General features: G+C 49.1%; 1 long non-coding RNA gene across 1 annotated transcript; it reads left to right on the forward strand.

The window, feature by feature from the left end:
• Nucleotides 1–9,585: 9,585 nt before the first annotated feature.
• Nucleotides 9,586–16,535, forward strand: LOC106725018. The gene is made up of 3 exons (XR_001360851.1): nt 9,586–9,762; nt 13,966–14,111; nt 16,523–16,535. It is a non-coding gene; the product is annotated as an uncharacterized LOC106725018 (long non-coding RNA).
• The last annotated feature ends 562 nt before the right edge of the window (nt 16,536–17,097 follow it).

Genomic DNA, 17,097 nt, shown 5'->3' on the forward strand with positions numbered 1-17,097 from the left:
GGGGGGTTGGGAAAGTCCCTGAAGCCTACCGGTGGAAGGGAGGCAACGAGATCCCCACGTGTCCCGGTGCGGCAGGGTTCGAGAGGTGTCCGGAGCGGGCCAATCAACTCAGAACCGTACCACCGAGCAGAGCCAGAGCAGGAATCAGAAGTTCGGGCCTAGGTTCGAGGATCGTCCACGCTCCCGTTCACCTCTCCCGGGTCTTCGACACCAAAATGAAAGATCAGACGGAGGCCTAAAACCAGGACTACAGGCTTAATTAGAGGAGAAGCACCTGCCGGGGAGAACAGCAACACGTGCAGGGGTGGGCACGCCTTTTGAGCGTCGGAATGGGAAGGGGTGGGGGCTTAGTGTACTCGGCGCACACTGATTGGTGGCTTACTGCATTGGCCATATAGGACAAGGGCTTAGGGTATTTGGCAGGTGTGGATTGGTGGTCCAATGTATAGTCCATATAAGGTACCTGGTTAGTCACTCAGGTATTTCTGGGCTGCAGGTTATGTCATACCCCGCCCACCAGTTGGGGGAAGGGAGGATCTATCACTTTCAGGGTGGGTAAACTTCCCCGAGGAAAATGGGAGATTTATTTGCAGATTTTCCTGGTCCCACACAGTGCCCGAGTGCTTCCAGAGGACAGACGGTTCCAGGCATTGTCCAACCCAGCACTCGGGAGAGCAGACCCGGCCAGCAGGCTGCGTCACGCCTGGAGGCGTGCGTGGGAACTGGCAGGCCGCGCCGCATCCCAGACACTCGGCTCTTGAGAAGGAAGTGCCCTGACGCCGGGGCCCTCAGACCTCCAAGATGTCCAGTCAAAACAGCCTGGGTGGCGAGGCCCGGGGCCAGCGCGGCCCGGGCGAGCACTTCCAGCGTGGCAGCCCCAGCCCCATGTGCGGATGACTTGCTGGCGCCTCACAAGGTTGCAGCACTTTCCCCAAACCCCAGGGGCTCGAGGCTCAGCGCCTGGGCCTGTCAGCAGCCCAGAGCCTCTTCAGGTAGCCAGAGTCTTCTAGAAAGACCCTCTCCAAAAGGCTTCTTCCCTCCCTCCTCTCCTGCCTGGAAGAGCTTGCTGTAAATCCAACCCATTTGGTCTCTGATCTTTGCAGTCGCCTCTGGGAAAAAGTGAGCTCTTTTCACATAAAACTTAGCTTTAGACAGTTTGACCCCAGAGGAGCTGGGAACGCCCTTCCCTCTCAGGGAGCGTCTCACTAAACAAGTAAGGAGGGTGAATTAGCCCGGGTGTGGCTCAGTGGTTGAGCGTCGACCTATGAACCAGGAGGTCATGGTTTGGTTTCCGGTCAGGGCACATGCCTGGGTTGCGGGCTCGATCCCCAGTAGGGGGCATGCTGGAGGCAGCTGATCAATGATTCTCTGTCATTGATGTTTTTCTCTCTCACTCCCTTCCTCTCTGAAATCAATAATATATATATATTTAAAAAGAAGCTGAACTAACTCTTTAAAGTCACTGAGTGATGATGCCACTGTGTGGTGATCTGTGAACGGAGGCTGCTTCCATTTGAGAAGCAAACAGCCTCTCCAGGCTGCCGCCTGGCCTCCAGGCCCCCAGCATTGGCGTCGGCATCACCCAGAGGAGGACCTGTTAGAAATGTACTCTCAGGCCCCACCCTGCCCCACTGAATGAGAAACGGGGGTGGGGCCCCGCATCTGGGTTTTTGCGAGTCTTTCCAGAGGTTCTGCTGCATGCTCAGCTTGGAGAACCACTGCCTTGGAGAAAAATCTAGAATGTGGAAACTCTGTCATATGAAGGAAGGGAGGCCCAGAAAGGGGGGGACTTGTCCTAGAGGAGGTAGTATAACCTTGTGGTCTCTCTGGGTTCCCCCTCCTTTCTCACTGGGAAGCTCCGATTTTTTTCCTTTTGAATTATTATCCTTTCCCAGAAGTCGTAGCTGCTCACCAGCCCTCACACTATCAAGTGAACTGTAACAATTCACTCTGTGTTTCTATAAATCTGGTTATTATATATGGTAAAAGGTATATGATACTAAGTGCTAAAGAGACCCCAGAGAGAGAGTATGTGGCTTAGATTGGGTTCCCTGGGAGCAGAGAATTGCGTGTTTCTTTGGGTTGCTTCTGTAGACACCTATATGACTGGTCAGAGGGAGAAACTGACCCCCAATATGGTTGTAACGGAGGCCTTAGACAATAGTACAGGGAGCTCTGGAGCTGGGACGAGCTTTCAGAATTATTTGCAACTGAAGCAAGGGAACCTGACCTTTACGTCGCTGGGTTAGCCAGCCATTGGCCGTGAGCCACCCCCTGGAGAGGCCTTATTCTTGGGCCAGGCAGTTCTCTGCCAAGGGCATTGCCTAGTAAAAGACACAGCTGTGAGCCATGGGGAGCTGGGTGTGTCAGGCTTGAAGATGGGATTTGGAGAGGATAGAAAAGTATTCTCTGGAGAAGGCATTCCAGATTTGGGGGGTGGGTGGCAGAGTCAGAAAAATAAAACAAAACCCCCCAAGACTCAGCATTGTAAGAGTCAGATCCTAAAATGGATGTTGCTGATGAGACTGGAGTACGTTCCATTTCCACTAAATCCTCCCAAATCTCCAGACGAAGATTGTGGCAGGTGCTGGAGCTCTCCTACGGGCGTGCCAAGGCCCACTGATGGGCAGCATTGAGTCGAAGATGGGGGGTGGACAGGGGACTTTCACTTCCTTGAAAACTTAGGCTGGCAGGACAGGACTTGGGGTGACTGGAGTCCCTCTGTCAGGCCACCCCAGTATGCCACGCAGACATTGCTCTGTGTTTGGGTGCCCCATGCATAAAACGTTGAGAAGCGCTAGCTTGTAAAGAAAGTTGCTGTCAACTCACTTGTGCCCTGTGAAGTCTGAGGGAAAGCTGGTGTCACAGGTGGAGGTGGTCTGTGTGAACCCATACCGAACTGCTGGGTGCGTCTCCAGCGCCGTGTCAGAGAGGGAGCCCTCGGGTTCTGAGAACAGCGCTGTTTATGCAGAATCGGCCCCCATGTGCCACAGGGCAGCTCATCCAGGTGCTCTGAAGGATGAGCTAACCCCTAAGAACAAGAACACGCCCGAAGCTTTGCTCTGTTCTTGTCCACATGGAGAATAGCTGCTTTCGGTGCTAGCATCCTCCGTGGGCTCCTCACAGGCACCCAGAGAACAGGCTGGGCAGCAATGATCCTCCCTGACAAGACACCCCTCATTACCATTCAGGATCTTTTTGAGAGACTCAGTTCTCCATAGCCTGCTGGTCTGGGAGGAACTTACGGAATGAAGTTCCCACCCCGGCAAAGCTGAGGGCCAGCCTCTGGATCTATTCTCTCCCGGCCCCATCGTTTAATGAGCACACCAGGAAAGCATCTCACACAGAAGGGACTGACCATTGGAGAAGCAATGTTTTGTCACAGGACACATAAGGATTCTGGGGCCATGCTCTCTGTCCAGGACTGGAAAGGGTGAAGAAGAGTCTGGGAAGCCTTGTTAACAGACATCTGATCTGTGACCTTGGGCTGACTCCGTTGGGGTATCAGCAACACTCAGCTGCATGCTCTGTGACCTTCGGTCATAGGGAAAGGTTAAGGGAGACACTAGAACCTACTCATCTTCCCCATTCCATCTCTCACCTTTTTGTAGGAAAAAGTTAGGTGTTTTCCCTGTGTGGCTATGAGCTTTTTGTTGTTGTTGTTACTCCTCTCTCAAGGATTCCCCCCATGCCCCCAACCATTGATTTTTTAGAGAGAATAGAAGGGAGGGAGGGAGAGAGGGAGGGAGAAAGAGAGACATTGACGTGACAATTGGTTGCCTCCTGCACGAGGGATGGGGAAATCCCCCCAACCATTGATTTTTAGAGAGGATAGAAGGGAGGGAGGGAGAGAGGGAGAGAGGGAGGGGGAAAGAGAGACATTGGCGTGACAATTGGTTGCCTCCTGCACGAGGGATGGGGAACCTGCAACCCAGGTATGTGCCCTTGACGGGGAATCCAACCCATGAGGCTTTGGTGAATAGGCCACCCTGGCCAGGGCTGGTTGTGAGCTTTGATCCAAAATCTTGGGCAACCTGGCCCCAGAGCTGCCCAGGGTCAGATCGCAGGTGGATCTCAAACTGAATTTGACGCCCACAGGGCTGTGGGAAACAGAGTCCTCTGGATTTTCTTTCCCAGGGGAGAGGGGAGAGGTAGGTGTGGCCCAGAAACCTGTGTCCCAGGGTTCCTGTCATCGGCAGGGGGCCCCCAGGCCCCGCACACACAGCAGGCCTATTCTCTAGCACTAGGGAAAGGCGCACCAGCTTCCTGTCGGTGACACCATGGAGGTTGTTCGGACAGAGCAGGTCTGGGCCGGTCTGAGCCATGTTTCACCTCCACTGTTGGTTTAGGGCGAGAGAAGCAGAAAGGCGAGAGAGTCAGGCCTGAGCACTGAAATTCAGCCTGAGCCCCTGTCTCCCAGGAGGCTTTTCTGCTGTTCCCTGGGACCGCGCCAGCCAACTTTGGGAGAGAGGTGTCCTCTGTTTCTCCAAGGCCCACTCCCTGGAGCCTTGGAGCAGCCAACTGACTCTGGCGTCTCCTTATCCTGCTTTAAGACGATGCCAGTGGGCTCCACCCTCGTCCTGCTGGGAGATGGAGCAGCCACTGCCACAGGCTTCCTCTTTCTCCAACAGGCCCAGAGCATGGGGCCTCCAGCTCTCTGGGTCCCACCGAATCCCCAGGCCCCCCTGACACGCCGCCAGAGGGTTGCTGCATCACAGCTGGAGGGGGTTGAGCGTGAATTCACACCACACTGCTTGGGGCGTCTCAAGCCCCGTGCGGGAATGGGAGCCCTCGGGTTCTGAGAACCAGCGCTGTCTATGCAGAGATGTCCAGACTGCGACACTGACTCCTCCCAAGCTGTTGCCATCATCTCTCGGCCTCCGCGTTCGCTTTGTAAGGACAGGAGCGGGACGTCTTCCTCTCTCCACACCCCAGGGCACCTAACACAGGACCGCCCACAAAGTAAGGTCTCAGCACCCCCAGGACCACTTGGCCATCCTGGGGACTCAGTGCCCCTAAAGATTAGCTCTGCAACCGTGGAGAGCGAGCGGGAGCAGGTCTAGGAAAGAGGCCCTGCCCTCTGGCCCCTCTGAGCACACCTTCTGTTGGATTGACTTCAGATGAAAGTAAATCTGTGTGAGTTTGTAGGGTCTAGGACAGGGGTGGGCAAACTTTTTGACTCGAGGGCCACAATGGGTTCTTAAACTGGACCGGAGGGCCGGAACAAAAGCATGGATGGAGTGTTTGTGTGAACTAATATAAATTCAAAGTAAACATCATTACATAAAAGGGTACCGTCTTTTTTTTTTTTTTAGTTTTATTCATTTCAAACGGGCCGGATCTGGCCCGCGGGCCGTAGTTTGCCCACGGCTGGTCTAGGAGGAAGTGCAGGAACGGACATGGCAGGAAAAATGGACCAGGTCTTTGCACCCCAAGACCATTGACCACTGAGGGTTGGCCCCGCTTTGTGGAGGCTTTGGTCAGGAGGAGCTGGGAGAAACCACCTGGGAGAAGTCCCAGAAAAATGTTCTCCTCACCCCGCCACCCTCAGCCCCAGGCCCAGGCAAGCACTCTCCATGGTTGCAGAGCTAATCTTGGCTAGAGCAGAAGTCCCCAGCCACCAACCTGTCTTATTCCACACCCCCATGAACTTCTTCCCAATCCCTGTTCTGTCCCACCATCTCAGATTTCGGGTAGCAGGGTCCCTTTATGATCATGCATTTTGATTTTTCCTCTCCCTCATGCCCTTGACCAGTCCCTCTTCCTTTTGCTCCCTTCAGCAAGATGGCCTTGGGAGCTATTGATCTGCCTTTGACCTACAGCCCTCCGGGTCAACCATCCTCAGCCTCACTCCCCAGAGGAACCCTGAACGCTCTAGTAACCTGCCCCAAGGTGGAAGTACGGTTTCAGTAATGACAGCCTTTTGTGGTTCTAACTCAGGGGTCAGCAGCCTCTATGGCCCACAGGTCAAATCCAGCCCACCATTCTCTAAGTGAAATTTAATTGAAACACAGTCACACCCATTCATTTGCATAGTGTCTGGGCTTCTGTGTGCTTCAATGGCAGAGCTGAGCAGTTGTGACAGAGCCTACAAGGTCGGCAAAAAGCCTACGATATCCACTCTCTGGTCTGAAGTCTTGTTGGAATGAGGTCCTGTGGTTGTGTACGAGGAAGTGGCTCTTGGTGTTTTCTGCAGAAGTTGCTTGAGCCTTTGGAAGGCATCAGTGAGTGAGTGCCTTTCCACAGACAGGTGGCAGCAAAAGAAGACACAATTGCTATCTTGTACCCACAAAACAGCACAGTCACCCCAATAGTGAAGAGGATATTCTTGCTCCAGGAGAGCGAGCTGGGGGTGGAGGTCTGATCTGGGCTTGGAACAGGGCAACAATTCCCCAATTTTCTCACCACTTCTCTCGGTGAGAGCCTCTTGGTGCCACAGGGACAGAAACAAAAGTGTCGTCATTAACAGAAACCTGTGACTTTTGTCTAAAGTAAGGCGTTTTGACTGGTGTAATACTAGATCTCTCTACCCATTGGCGACCAGGTCTCATCAAGGGTTCAGGACTTGTATTTGCTCCCTGTTCCTCTCATCTCAATGCAACTATGTGAATCATGAATGGTCAACACTTCCCACACAGGAGTGGTCATTTAGTAGTAGGGCCATTTTCACTGTGGGCTTGATGATAAGATTGTTGACGTAAGAAAAAAAAAAAAAGCTGTAGAGAAGTTTTATGAGTTTACTTGAGCCGAACTGACGACAATTGCTGGGAAACAAAATCTCAACAGACTGAGAAAATGCCCTGGAGAATGGCAGTTTTGCAGCTTATTTTGATCCAGGAGAATCAAGGGGGAAATGTAAGGGGAAGTTATAGGAAATCCATTGGTGGTAGATTATTGAGGCGGGAAAAAGCAAAGCAGTTTTGCAGCTTATTTTGATCCAGGAGAATCAAAGGGGGAAATGTAAGGGGAAGTTATAGGAAACCCATTGGTGGTAGATTATTGAGGCGGGAAAAAGCAAAGCAGGGAAGTCTCTGAGATTGGATAGAGAGAAAAGCGGAGAGACACATTTCTTTCCCATTGGTGGGAACAGCATAGTTAACAGTCAACATTTACAGCACATGGAAATTATATTTGGGGAACAAGGTAACAATGAGAGGTTCTGTGGTCTCCTGCTCTGATGTGGTGAGTCCAGAAAAAAAGGGATTTCTCTGACATTAAAGAGTCTATTATCTTAAATGCAAAAGACAACCAATAGACAGGCTCAGTTAAGACTGACCTTTGTCAAAGAAGCTGCAGGCCTAGGACCTGACTACCTGCCATGACCTACTCTTAGTTAGGGATTTTGATGCTCAGACCATTACCCTCTGTGGTTACTTTTGGTTTTTGAGTTTGTAGGGCCTGCCCTGCTGGCCTCCCTTGAGCTTGTCAGGTTTAGTAGGTGGCCCCTTTTTCATCCACAATATTAATAATGATATAATTACTACGACTATTCTTTCACACATGGGACTTGCTCTGCCAGAAATTACGTACTTTACCTCATGACTCGCGTACTGCCAGATTCCACCCATCGCTTTGTCACAACAAGCCACGCCCCCTCCTCGGTGACTATGCCCAGGGTTGCTCAGACTCTGCCCTGTATCCGACACTAGAATCCAGATCAACTGGGGCTCCTACTGGTCCTGCTCTGGAAGCATCTCTGAGGCACTGCCGTATTCAGATGTCTTGGGGGCCTCACCCCACGCTGTTTTGAAGCCACACCATAACTTACAACGGACCCTCATCATCATTGCTCTGGAAGTTGCATCTGAGCTGCTACACCACCTGCATATTCAGTTCTACGAGCATGATGGTCGCCAATCCTTCCCAGAGGCTCCACTCTCTTTAGCATCCTTGACCTTGATGGGAACTGTTGGTCTCAGGGTCCTTGGGAGAAGCCTCACTGCTCCTTTCTGACGAGTTACTGTCTTTAGAACGACTCTGCTGCTGTTGCTGCTGCTCCACAGACTCCCGGGATGCCATTGCTTTGTTTGTTTATTCAAAGGACAGTGCCCAGCACCTTCTGTGTGGACAGAGTGGACAGGACACAGTCTCGACCTCAGAGGAGGCTGCGGGCTAGGTAGGGGAGAGACCAAAGCACAGGAGAGGCATAGAGCACTGGGTGCAGTGGGAACTTGGACTTGGAAGCGATGGCTCAGGAGGACTTCCCACGGGGCTAACATCGAGATGCATTTTAAAGGAGAGGCAGGAGCCAGGCAAAGGGATGGAGGGTGGGGGTAGAGTTACAGGCAGGAGCAGCAACTTATACGTTAACCGAAGGCATAGGAGAGAGTGAAAGGTCTGAAAAAAAGTTTACCTCTGTTTTCCTTGACTTACGGGGCCTACAGATGCACTCACAGTGCCCAAGACTCCAGACCCCACCAGTAGCCGAGCATTACAGGTGACAGTGTCCCCCATGGGAACGCAGACCAGCCCCCACTTGGAACACAGACCCCTGGGTCGTACCATGTGGCGCTGTTCCTTCCTTCTCCTACTGCCCCTGACACAGACTGCGGGTCCACCTGATCCTGGCATGGGTTGGCCCTTCCATTAACCAAGGGATATTTTCCTAAACCACTCTGATGAATTTCACTAGCGTAACGTAAGGAAACAAGTCTTAAAATGCCTTTTTGTCACGTCTTCAGAAGCTCCATAGCATCTAGACCACCACCCCACTCTACCAAACTAGAATAAGCCCAATTCCCCGTCACCCCCACCACCAGCACCACCTATGGAACCCTTGGTAATGTTCACTAGATGCTGTTGGCCCTGCCCTATTCTTACACAACTGGTTGAAAATTACGACTTGTCCTGTCATCGCATAGCTTTAACTTGAGAAAGGCATAGAGAAGACGGAGACCCCGTCCCAGTTCTCAGAGAGAGAAAACATCTAAAACGTTAATCTGGTGTTTGTGCTTGACTTTATGGTTTCCGTGAGGTTTGTTCAATTGATGCCAGCAACATCTGGAACTGGGAGTGTGTCTTGTCACATTGCAATAAAAGGAGGTTCCCATGGCTGGGTTTCCCTGCAGGAGGTGGAGCAATGGAGGGTGCGAGGGTGTCGGAGGGCAGGACCTGTGATTTTGTCTAAGGACGGAGCAGCCATTCCATCGGCTTAAGGCAGGACCCAGCAAGTAGAGAACTGCCACCAAGAGCAGGTCCTTTGCACCGTTCTGTCCTTTAACCAGCCAGTTCCCTTCTTCCTTCACCTCCCCACTCCTTTACTTCTAGGCTCTTAGCGCTCTTCTGCTCTGAGCCATGATGTTAACTCTTAACTCTAAATCTATCCCCCAACCTTCTCCCATAAAAAGATTTCTATTCACAAAATAGAAATATTCACACACAAAAATCCCCACAAAAACACACACCAGAAAACCCCAATGTGCCGAGGGACAGATGCAGGAAATGTCGGAGTGAAATCAGTTTTAAGACAATAGGGCAAGGGTGACTTCTTTTCCTGCCATAAAAATTCCTGTACAGTTATTATGATCATATTTTGTTAATAAAAGTGATATATTTTTATTTCTTTCTCTTTCCCTCCAGATTTTTGAGTCGACTATATTGCCAATCTTTGATACATTGGGTTAGGGTTACATGCTGTCTGCTTAAAGCTTGCTACTCCCAGAAGCAACTGTTCTCGGAAGATGGATTCCTGGAGTCAGCTGATCACCAAATGCTGTTTCTCTACTGTCATCGCAGTAGCACAGCTGAGAGTGTAGGGAAGGGGTAGGTGGTGATGCCCCGAACCTTAACAGTGGGAAAGACCTTGATGGTCATTTGGTCAAATCTTCCTTCCCCCCAAGTGGTGGAAATCTCCCCCAAAACACCCAGAGCTGCTTGATTGCTTCCAGCGATGGGAACTCACTTCTGTGAGAAGGCAGTTCAGCCTTCCGGTGGTATTGTTAGCAGGGTCTCTTTGGTTTTGCTGAAAGAAAATCTGCCTTCCTAAAAATTCCTTTTACCAAAGCAAGTTAGATTCTCTGGAGCTGAAATAAGTCTAATCCCTTTTGCCATGTGATAGTAGGTTAAATATTTAAAAGTAGCCACCACACCCCAAGGTTTTTCCTCTCTAAGCAAAATAAAATCTTAAAATCCTTCACCTATTTCTGGTGTGACTTATACACAGTCGACCTGCCTCTAGGAGTCTCTCTAGTTGGTCAACATCCTGTTCAAATCTGGTTCCAAAATTGGGCTTGAACTCCAGGTACATTCTAGCCATGTGCAAAATAGAGTGTGTCTTACAGCTCTTTTAGCAGCCCTGGGAGGCCATTTCCTCATGTTGAACTTGGAGTAAATATTCATTTCTTCCTCCTGTCTCTGCCTCTCCCCAACCCTTTATCCCAAAGGTCCCATTCCCAATACCATCACATTTCGGGTTAGGGTTCCAACATAGGAATTTCGGAAGGACACAAACATTCAGTTTATAACACTACATTCCCCTCTCCCCCAACCCCTGGGAACCACCTTTCATTCTACTTCATGTTTATGACTCTGAATAGGGATCTCAGGCAAGTGCACTCATACAGTGTTTGTCTCCTTGTGACTGGCTGATTTCACTTAGCATAATGTGCTCAGGGTTCATCTGTGTTGTCGCGTGCATCAGGATTTCCTTCCTTTTTAAAGCTGAATAACGTTCCATTCTATGTATATACCACTTTCTGCTTATCTATTCATCTGTCGATGAATACTTGAATTGCTTCCACCTTCTGGAGAAGTTTTGAGTCAGCACATATTCGCCCAAGTCCTTAGTTTACTTGACCTTTGTCAACAGAACATAGCACATATCATCCAACAGACCCTTGATAAGAATTTACTAAAATTCTGTCTTAATCTCTCACTTACTGTGCTCATTTGCTGAGTCTGGGTGTGTCAATCTTCAGTCATCTTGAATTTTCTTGTCGGGATGAGTCTCTGTCTTCAGCATGCTGGTGCTGACCTCAGGAAACCTCTCTGGGAGCGTTCTCACCTTAACTCTTGCTCTTCCACACCAATTTCTTTGAAGAACTTTTCTGATTAGGCCTTTCTGGATCAAATTAATCCTCCTTTCCAGAGTTGGCAGGCTCTGTTATAGTTCAGAGTTGAAATGTGATTTCTTCCTCGCCAACGTGAAATATGTCTTAGTACATTTCCTTTTAATTAAATGACTTGGGGTATTTTTATTTCTCTGGATGAATCCTTCTCATCAAGAGGCGTGATGATTCACTTGGGAAAGCAAACTGAAAATTTATGTTGCTCATAAACGTTTGACAAGAAGCCACTTCATACTCCGGGAGAGGAAGTCATAGGCTTGCCATATGGATGGTCTATTTGAGAGCCTTTGGTTCTGAAGTAAATACCCATCCAGTTGGGCGTCAGTGTGAGCAGCATTTATCTCCACGCCACTAGGTGAGACCATATGTGAGTTCATCCCTGTAGACCCACCCCTGCCGGCCACTCCTGGCTGGACTGGTGGCCTGTGTGAGAGTCACATGTTCACCTCAAACAGGCCAAGTTGGTTTGGATTTGCAGTTCTCAGCTTCTTTGGGGCTTTATGCCATCCTACAAGAATGTAAATTCTAAATTCTCTGATAATAGAAGCTTGTATAATGCCAAACACGAGCGCACATGTCATATGTCACTGGCCTAAGTTTAATTGGAATACCTAGCAATTTTGAATTGCCTGACTAAACCAGTTGTCCTGCTGTGACCCTACCCCTCGCAGCTCTTTGTGTGGGTGGAGGGCAGGAGTTTCCTCCTTGGAGTAGGGAGGAAATGCAGATGTCCTGGAGGAAGCAAGGGCTTTTTACAAATAGAAGGAGACAAAAGGAAGAATTGTACAAGGGTCCTCTAGAGCAGCGGCCACCAACCGGTGGTCCGTGGACCACTGGTGGTCCGTGAGGTCTGAAAGGTTGGCGACCACTGGTTTAAGGAAATCTTTGGAGCAGCGGTCGCCAAGCAGTGGTCTGAGGACCACTACTCTAGAGGACTCAGCTGCCCAGGAAGGTCTGGGAATGCCTGAGGCTACCATCGCTGAGAGGCAAGAGCACAAAGAATGAACCAAGACTGCAAGTGTCTGAAGGACTTGATTTAGAAACCATTGGAAAGGTCAGAATTGATTTAACTGGGGCCGAGACTGCCACACCCAAGAGGGGTGAGCAGTGGTTCGAGGACCGCTACTCTAGAGGACTCAGCTGCCCAGGAAGGTCTGGGAATGCCTGAGGCTACCATCGCTGAGAGGCAAGAGCACAAAGAATGAACCAAGACTGCAAGTGTCTGAAGGACTTGATTTAGAAACCATTGGAAAGGTCAGAATTGATTTAACTGGGGCCGAGACTGCCACACCCAAGAGGGGTGAGGGGTCTGACATACAGAGAATGTGGGGAGGCCGCTCAGCCCACCGCTGCAGCTGGCTCGGTTGTCTTGACACAGCAGTCTCCTTCCTAAAGACTTCAAAGTCTCCATCTTTGTATATGTAGATGCTATGCTAATGGCTCCTCCCAGACTGTGGATCAGCAGCAGGTTCACCCACTGCCCATCCTAAAAGGATTAGGGAAGTGGGGCTGATTCAGGGCATAACCCAGATAGGATGCAGGCTGTACCAGTCAGCAAGAGCCTGGGCTGTGTGCAGGCCTCAGACCCGCATCACGTTCCCCGTTCAGCGGTCCTCCAGCAGGGCTCGGTCTTTCCGGGGCCTTCTTCTCTAAGGCTAACCCCTCACCAGTGGGCTTGCTCTCTCACTGGCTTATTTCCTTACAGAGCAACACATTTCATCTATGAATGAGCAGGACGGGGGCCTGACTCCCTCATTAATCGAATCCCACTTGCACGAGGTTGACTTAACAGTTGAAAATCAATCACTACAATTCACCATGCTAACAAAAACAAACCCATGTTTTTATCTCAATACATGCAGAAGATGCACTTGGAAAAAAATTAGCATCCATCAAGGATTAAAACCTATAGCAAACAATAAATAGAAGGGAACGTTCTCAACTTGGTAAGGGGCATCTACAAGAATTTACAGCAAAATATCACACTTAATGGTGAAAGATTGAATGCTTCTCCCTTGAAATTGAGGAAAATGTAAGAATGTCTACTTTCACTTCTTCTCTTCACCACTGTAGTGGAGATCCTGGTCAGTGCAATAATAGAGGAAAAATAAGTTAAAAGGTATAGAGTTGAAAACGCAGTATAAAACTGCCTTTATTCACTAATTACATGATCATTCATGTACCAAACCCTAAGGAATCTATGAAAACAAATAATTGCGTTTAGCAAGTTTTCAGGATACAAGGTTAATTTACAAAAATCAGTTGTATTTCCCAATACTATAGACAAAACACAAACAGAAAATAAACTACCATTTGTAATAACATCAAAATATGAAATAGGAATAAATCTGACAAAAGATGTGTAGATCTGTATACTGAAAACTACAAAACATTGCTGAACAAAATTAAAGACCTAAATAAATGAAGAGATATGCCATACTCATGGATGGGAAGAGTCAATATTATGAAAATGCCCATTTTCACCAAATTGATCTGCAAAAATCAACACCATCACAAACAAAATCCCAGCGGGATTTGCTGTAGAAACTTCCTGATTCAAAAGTTGATATACGTCTATCAGATCAACATGTTGTACACCTTAAACTTACTGCAAGGTCAAATGTCAATTACATTGCAGTGAAAATAATTTAAACATTGATATGTAACATTTTCCCTCCACACCCTCACCCCTAACCTGAACCACAAGTTTTGTTTGTATTAAATTTTTCCCTTTCCTTTTTATTTTTACTTCTGTGGGAGTCCTATTCTTCTTCCCAAGATAGTATTTGGCTCCCTCCTTTCCCTAGAATTGTCATGGTGGTTGCAAAGAAACATGATTATGTGTGATTCAAAATAAAAAAGTACATCGATTTATCAGTTTCAAAATATTTCCCCCCAGGAAAAAGAATGTTCAAAAACAGGATGGGCTTCCTTGGAAGAGCCTGAACTCTCAGTCCCTGGAAACATCCAAGAGAAACTGCACTATCTTCATTCAACACTCACTCACAAACACCTACCATGGACCAGGCGCTGGGAATACAAGCGGTAAATAAGGCAGACATGGTCTTCTATCCTCCCGCGTCTTAACATTTAGAAGCATAGCCAGGATCACAGAGAGTAGAGATTTAGACGAGGTGGCTCCACAGTTCTCTCCTAGGGTCTATAAATGTATGTTTCTGGGATAAAAAAACACACGCACACACAACCAAAACCAAAACAGACCTTTGTCTAGTAAGGCAAATGGTTCTCTTGTGCCCTCTCTGTTTGGGGTTTGACGGTGGGAGACTGAGTGCAAAGGAAGGAAGAACCCCAACACCTACAAAAGCACCCTCTGGCCTAAAACAACAGAATGTGCCTGGCTCCTTCATTAATCGAATCCATCTTGCACACGAGAGCTCTCGTGAGCCCCTGCCAGAGGGAAATGTCTAACACATGGGCTCAGGCCATTCTTGCCCCCGGGAAAGCGTGGAAGGGACTTTGTCAGAAAACGCAAACCCATTTCCAGGAAAGCCCACCTTCTGGCCTTGTCCCCTTTCCCTGGCTCTGGGTGCTGCCTCGGGACCCTCGGCTCGGGGACAGTGAGGCGGCTGTGAGCCAACCCAAGCCATAGTGTGCAGATGGCCTGGCATTCGGGGACATTCTAGGCCTATCCCTCCAAGAATTCCACAGAACAAGGACGGTTCCAGGAAAATGGGGAGCTGTAACGAGGCTCATGGCTTCGGCACACAGACCAGCACAGTCCCCTGAGCAGACTGGCCGGAGTCAGGCCGGAGGAGATCATTGGCTTCTCCTACAAACAAACCGCTTGGATTCCCCCGCCTTGTTGGACATGCTCACTGCTCCCTCCCTAAGACACGCCTGGGGTCTCAGCCCGGGGCCAGCTGCAGCTCTGATACCTGGGAGCAGGCGGGAGGCATTTCAGTGAGTGAATGGGCACCGGGTCACCACCCCGCGAGCAGTTGTGCCCAAAGCGCTCTCTTGCGTCCTCCGCATCTTTTTTCACGTTCCGTCTTCTTCCCGGGACGTTCTCTGCCTTCTGTCCTGGGGAAGCCCAGCTCTTTTCCCAGCGTTATTGTAAGTGCCACCCTTTCATGACGCTGTCCTGGGCTCCTTCAGCTCCAGGCAATCTCTCTTCTCACAGCATCCCATAGTCAACAGTCTACCACACATTGCAGAATGCCGTACGAATTACATTTTTTAATTAAAATTAAATTCCAAGTAACTTAGAGACCGTGGCTAATTCTCCTTTTACATCTCACCCCGCCCTTAAAGCAGGATGATTCCTGCCCAGAATCATCTAATAATGATTCCACCATTAGACTAAGAGAAGCCTGGGGGGATGGAGCTGAGAAAACCGGCTTTAGAGCAGAACCTTCCCATACCTGCAGAGGTCACGGCCAGGTCGCTCCACTTGTCTCTAGGAGGTCAACCACAGCCCTTTCTGTCCCAATAATCTAAAAAATTAGGAAACTCAATTCACACTCAGTGATGCCTAATCCACCCTAAGTTCCACCAAAGTGAATTTTCCAGATCACTGGAGCTTACTTATTAGAATCCAAAAATTAAACATGATTTACAAAACATACTTTTCTAAAAGCGTTTAGAATATCTCTGGAGAGGTCCAAAAGAGATTGGTTCCAGAGGTCGTATCCATGGAGGACAATTGGGAGATGAAGGAATGGAAGAGGGAGGAAACCTTCTTTTCACCATGTACCCTTTTGTGCCTTTTGCATTTTGAGTGATGTACATCTATTACCTACGAATGTAAAACGAATGGCGCACTTCCTTAAATATAGCTGCTGAACCTAATTTAACTTTCTGTCTGGATCAAGGTCATCATTATTGTTTGATTGATTTGTTCCTAAATAGCATAATTTCCACAGAGGATATTGGGTGATAGGGTGATAGAGTCATTGACCCTTTCCTGAATGGCTCCCAAACTTCTGAGTCTCCAGAGGTTTGGGGTTTGGTTTACCCTTTAGATTTTCTCTCTCTTCCCCAACAGCCACCAGTTTCTGTTGTTCTCATCGCGACTCCTTACAGCAGTGGTTCTCAACCTTCTGGCCCTTTAAATACAGTTCCTCATGTTGTGACCCAACCATAAAATTATTTTCGTTGCTACTTCATAACTGTAATGTTGCTACTGTTATGAATCGCAATGTAAATATCTGATATGCAGGATGGTCTTAGGCGATCCCTGTGAAAGGGTCGTTCGACCGCCAAAGGGGTCGCGACCCACAGGTTGAGAACCGCTGCCTTACAGCAACCACTGACCTTCCTCTGACTCCCTCATTTGTTCTGATGAGACTTGGAAGTCAGATGATCGCAGGTGATAAATAGGATTCAGTGAGCGGAGATGGGAAGACGAGAATTCCAGGAGTTGTAATAAAGTGGATTAGGTTGAATGGTGTTCTAATCTTACACCAGCTTCCCTTTCTTTCACTCATAAATCATAGGGTGCTGAGCCTTCAGATGGCGGGTCCTTGGGCAGGGCAGGCCTAATGGACACAAGTAGTGACCTTCTGGAGGCAATGCCTAGGAAAACTAGAGATAACCGGTATCTCTCTGTCCTGGAAGACAGGAAAACTGCTAAGATAAAACCTAGGAGTTCAGAAAGTGACAAAGATCGGTGTCATCAATATGTGGACCTCATGATACCTTTTTTGGCCTCTCTGTGATTTCTCGGCTTATTTTTAGATTTTGGTTTAGATTTTTGCATGTTTTTTGCTTATTTTAGACTAGAGGCCCAGTGCACAGATTCGTGCACATTGGCGTGGCCTGCAGGGATCGGGACAAAACTGGCAATCCAATGCCACCTGCCATTCCTGCCTGCCGTTCCCGTTCATTCTGGCCCTGCTGCACCTGATGCGCCTGCTGCGGCTCCCGCCTAGTCAGTCCCGGTAGGGAGAGGCTCACACTGCCGCAGTGGCGCTCACCAGCTGTGAGCCCTGGGTCTGGCACCCGACGGTCAGTTGAGCGGCGCTCCCACTGTGGGAGCACGCTGACCACCAGGGGGCAGCTCCTGCATTGA

Source organism: Myotis brandtii, unplaced genomic scaffold, assembly GCF_000412655.1.
Source record: "Myotis brandtii unplaced genomic scaffold, ASM41265v1 scaffold131, whole genome shotgun sequence".
NCBI classification, from domain to species: Eukaryota; Metazoa; Chordata; class Mammalia; order Chiroptera; family Vespertilionidae; genus Myotis; species Myotis brandtii.